The sequence below is a fragment of the Chrysochloris asiatica genome, unplaced genomic scaffold, assembly GCF_000296735.1.
Source record: "Chrysochloris asiatica unplaced genomic scaffold, ChrAsi1.0 scaffold00091, whole genome shotgun sequence".
Taxonomy (NCBI): domain Eukaryota; kingdom Metazoa; phylum Chordata; class Mammalia; order Afrosoricida; family Chrysochloridae; genus Chrysochloris; species Chrysochloris asiatica.
Window position 1 is genome coordinate 2,511,738 of NW_006408609.1, and position 5,685 is coordinate 2,517,422.

Genomic DNA, 5,685 nt, shown 5'->3' on the forward strand with positions numbered 1-5,685 from the left:
TCCTGCTGTGGTTCTATAGGATAAGCACTGGACCTAAACTCACCTGCCACTCCTCAGAAACCATATATCAGGTTGCTATGAATCAGAACCAACTCAATGGCACATAACAATTAGCAATAGAAGCAATACCCAACTTCCTGTCTTAAAAAAATAAAAAGCTCAATTATCTTTAATTAATGTGTACATCTTAAAGTATTGCTTGAAATCCCAAAAAAACACTTTAAAAAGTAAAAATTAAAATGATTTCCAACTAACGGAAGACATACATTTATTCATAAAGTATGAAGTCCCACATTACCAATTCTAATATTAAAATACCAATTTGACTCATTGACAACTTGCCCTTCCAAGTGTGCTGTTGGTAAATAATGCTGAATCGGTTCCACTCATAGTAACCCTATATAGGGTTTCCCAGGAGCAACAGTGGGTTTGAACTGCTGACCTGTGGTTCACAGTCCAGTGCTGATCTTATAGCTCCAAACTAGGACTCGAGGTATATTTACCTTTTATTGTTTTGCCGAGTCTAGCAATCCTATCACTCCCATTTCTGTATCTCTTTATGTTGTTGTTGTTATGTGCCGTCGAGTCGGTTCCGACCCATAGCGACCCTGTACAGGGTTTCCGAGGGTGTAAATCTTTACGGGAGTAGAAAGCCTCATCTTTCTCCCGCGGAGCAGCTGGTAGTTTCGAACCGCTGACCTTAAGGTTCGCAGCCCAATTCGTAACCACTACGCTACCAGAGCTCCTTAAGAAAGTAAAATCTTTTGGGGCAGATTTAACATTAAAAATGTTTTTAAAATCTGTTTTATAGTGGGCTAAGACTTCTGTAGTAACTCTTGGCCATTTTGAATGCTTGAAGTACTTTAAGAAAAATGATTCAAGAAAATAATAAATTGCTCAGACTAATAATATACTTATGTATAAGATTAGCATATATTCGGAAGCTAATCTATTTTATCTAGATGATTTAATAACAACTATTGTTAATTAAGCTCTCATGTTTCAAGTGTGCATAATTAAACAATAATTTAAAATAAACTGTATTGTTTATTCCACTATATGATATGATGCCAAAGTATGACCACCCAGCTATATTAAAAAAAATTAATCACCCTCTACAAAAGCAATGAAACATTTGATTAAATTATTTTTAAACATTTGCTTGTACTCTACCATGTTTTTCATTTAGACATTTATTCATTGACTCAATAATCATGCATTGATTGAGAATCTACTAAGTGCTAGGAATAAATATGAATAAACTCCAGAAGTACACACAATTTATTGGAAAAACTCCACTGTTCTCAAGTGCCGTTGAGTCACTTACAGCTCATTATGACCCCGTATAGAGTTTCTGAGGAGCAGCTGGTGAGTTTGATCACTCATCTGACAGCTCAGTGCTTATCAGGATTGAGTGTGCACATCTATATTGTCATAAAATAGCTTGTTGAAACTGAAAATAAATTAAAAGAAGAACTGACTCGATGGGACTTAACTAGAATATTTTGTTTGGAGTTTGAAGGATGAAAAGATGCTATCAATCTGTAAGATAAAGTTGATATTATTTTTAAATATCCTCCTTAAAAAAGGTGGCATATTAAATACAATATTATAATTCAGATGGATTTAGATGAGCCAAAAATACCATTCTTTTGAGAAAGATAATTTGGATTATTTGTTTGTGTTGTCAGGTTCCTTCATTCTCCAACTGAAACATTTTATAAATGTAAATATTTTTTAGAATTGGTTAATTCTTAAACCCATAAATGGATTATATGATTAAAGATATTAAAAACGATCTAAAATAAAACTGATGTTTAAGTTTTCATACAGAGGCTTTGTTCTTTGTTGGTAATGAGGCTTCTGAATGCAACTTGCATAAAGCCCTACCAAAATATAGCTAATCAATACAGAAATTGATGGTATAATGACACAGGAAAACCCAGCAAAAGGGCTCTGATCAGACATGGTTTAATCAAGGCTCTGATTCTATTTGTCTCGGAAACTCATTGCTTTGCTCCACATGTTGTTTTCTTTCCCAAACTTAGCAAGATGGTTGCATGCAGCTGACCAAATCTCAAGCTACACATGTCAATATCCAGAGGCTAGAGATAAAAGCAAGTAAACTTTTCAGAACTGGGTCCTTGTTCCTCTTAACTCTTATCATATACAATTAGTCTCCAGTCATCTATAGATTCTTTACCTTTCTAAGAATCCATCTGATAAACTCCCACCTCTGGGTATTTGCAGTTGATAGCATTTTGCTTGAAATGTTTTCCCTCTAGCACTCTCTTACTTCCAAATCTTTGCATAAATGATACTTTCTAAATAAGACCTTCCATGACCACTCTACGCCTCACCCACGTATGCCTCGTATGCTACCATACAGGATATTCCCTGTAGTAACTATTCCTTTCTGATTAGCCTTGTTTAAAATATGTAACCTCATCAAAAACAAATCTCCTTGAAGGTAGAGATAGTTTTGTTCAGTACCTAGAACAAAGCCTATTTATATAGTGGTGTTGCTGTGTGCCTTGGAGACAGTTCTGACCCCTGGGGAATGACAGAGTAGACCTGCCCCGGAGGATTTCCTAGGCTACAGTCCTCACAGGAGCAGATTGCAAAACCTTTCTCCCAAAGTGTCACTGGTGGGTTCAAAACACCAGCTTTGCAGTTAGCAGATGAGCAGTTAATGATTGGGTCACCAGTGTTTCTTGTGATTCCACGATAAGCCAAAGCTCACTGCCTTGAAATAAATTCAGACGCATAGAAACCCTGTAGAAGAGAGAACTGTCCCATAGGAGTTACAAGGCTATAGAAGTTTACATAGGCAGACTGCCATATCTCCCAAGAAACAGCTGGTAGGTTCTAACAATTGACCTTTTGCTGTTTTAACAGCTGAACACTTAACCGCTGTGTTACCAGGGCTTCTTTGATTATGCAATAAGTCTTTCAAAAAGGTCCCCTGGAGAACTTGAGTTGGCAGCTATACTCAGTATGAGCAGTAACAAAATGTAATGTAGGAGAAAAATCTTTCTATTATGGAACTGGTCTTTGAAATGGGTATCTTAATCACGTTAATGCCATAGTGTGATGTCAAGTTGGTTCAGACTCAATAGTGACCCTGTATAGGATTTCTGAGGCTTTAAATCTCTATGGGAGTGGAAAGCCTCATCCTTCTCCCACATCTTAAATATGTAATTTTTGAGTAAGTAGATATCCGTTGTCTTAGATGAAGAATTAAACCCACTGTTGTCAAGTCTATTCTGATCATAGGGCAGAGTAGAATTGCCCCATAGGATTTCTGAGACTGTATACCTTTATGGGGAGTCCTGGTGTGGCACTGTTGGATAAGCACTGGACTGCTAGCCACAGAGTTGGCAGTTCAAACCCACGTGCTGCTCCTTGGAAACCCATGAGTCAAAACTGAGTGGACATCACTTAACAACAATTATTTTATGGAGAAGTCTTAGTGTGGCACTGTAGGGTAAGTACTGGACTACTAACCACAAGGTCAGTGGTTCAAACCCACCAACCACTCCTCAGAAACCCTATACAGGGTTGCTATGTGCCAGAACCAACTCAATGGCACTTAACAGCAACAATACCTACTCAAATGGACCATCACCCTGTAACACTCTTTCCCCTCTCAATGCACATTCGAATTCCATCATGTAACACTATAATCACTGCAGGAATTCTACATATTGCTTTTTTCTTTTCATATTCCAAAACAAGTATCTAATATCCCAAACCTTTAATTCATTCTCTCCAAAAATGATGAGACAAAGATTTTAAATGATGATCTTGCTTCTTATTAAGAAGAAGAAAAATAACAACAAAAAGAATTTCTTCCACATTTTCTATCAATTGCTGACATACCTGCATCTGTACCCAGTTATTCTCTGTTTCCAGACATGTTACAATGAATGAACTCCGCAGACTCCAGTTTAATTCTAACCCCATTAACTTGTTTTTTAGAAACAACCTCTTTACTGTTGTTGTTACAATACTGGCTCATAACTACCTTATGAACAACAGAACAAAACACCTTCCGGTCCTGCACCAATCTCACAATTGTTGCTATGCTTGAGCCCATTGCTGCTACTGCTGTGCCAATCCATATCATTGGGGGGTCTTCCTCTTTTTTACTTTGTATCATATGCAAAGACATCAATCAGCAATTGTCTCCTTCCATCTTCTTTAGCATCAAATATTTACTTTCTGTAGTATGTTAAAAATCCTATAGGTGCTACATATCACTCTACTGCCCAGGGACAGATTACCCAATATGCAAGGTATACACATGCTTAGGGTATCAACAAAACAGGGCCACTAATTGTCCAAAGCAAAGACGCATAGACACCAAGCACACAGGACACAAGGAAAAGCAAGCATCACAGTGGAAGGGAACTGTCAGGCATAACATGAAACTGATACCAACTCCAGTACATGAGAATGTGCCTGCTGGAAATAAAGTTGGCCATTCAGGGTCACAAGAGCACCCACATAAAAGGTGGTTTAAGTTATGAGGCTCCTATGATTTCAACACCTACAGTTCCCTTCTTTATAATAGAAACTCCTTATATCAGAGTTTACTTTTGGGGAGTATATTATTTCCAATAAAAAGTTATACTATTTCTATTAAACAAAAGGTAGGGGTGGGCTACAGAGTCTAACTCTTGCTACAGTCACCAAATATGCAATTGGATCCAACCTGAGCCGTAATTGGACAAGGAGGGATTATATTAATAGATAACAGGTCTCTGATATATTTTGAGATAACTTATTGTACATGTACATCTGCTGATCCAGCAACTTTAGGTAAGGGGACCAGCAATGCTCATAGCCATGACACACACACAAGGCTATGCTCTTGCACACATCCTGACAAACAACCAATGAAAACTCCAGTCCCAGAGGATTCTTTGAAGGAAATCTTAGTGACAAAACCACTGCAATGAATTCAGCCAAGGTACTTTTCAACTGTATAGCATTTAAAAACATTCACATCTGAAGTTTTGTATAAAATAACATTTATAACATTAACAGTAAAATATGTTTGGCATATACATGGACACAATCTTAAATACATTTAATATAATATTAAAATAGGTAATACTTTAGTATAATAGCAACCATCCAAAAATGCTGGAAAAATTAATATTTATCTAACATGAAAGGTATTAATTTGTATATCAAATAAGTTTCATTTTTTATTGTCTGTGGCATGGGACATAGTACTTGATATTATTCATTTTTTTCAATTATAATTATAGCATTATAATTATAGCACAAAAGAATAATTAAAATTCAAGTATGAGCCATTAAAGCAAAATTGGTAGACTCACATTTTTTCTTGAGGAAGATCAGCAGAATTTTACACTGATTATAGAAACACCAAATCCATTGACTCATTTTCTTGGTTGTAGAATATCTGGACTATTTTAGTAGAAAATGTATTAGAAAAAAAATTATAGTACCCTGTATCCAGCAAATTTTATAATCCATTTCATTTCATCCCATTAAATGGAGTTCTCGTGTGGCACTGTGGGTTAATGCACTGTATTGCAAGGTCAGTTTGAACCAGAAAGCCAGCAGTTCAAGCTCATCAGCTTCTCCTAAAAAACCCTATGCAAGGTCGCTGTGAGTCAGAACTGAGTAGACAGCACTGAAGAACAACAA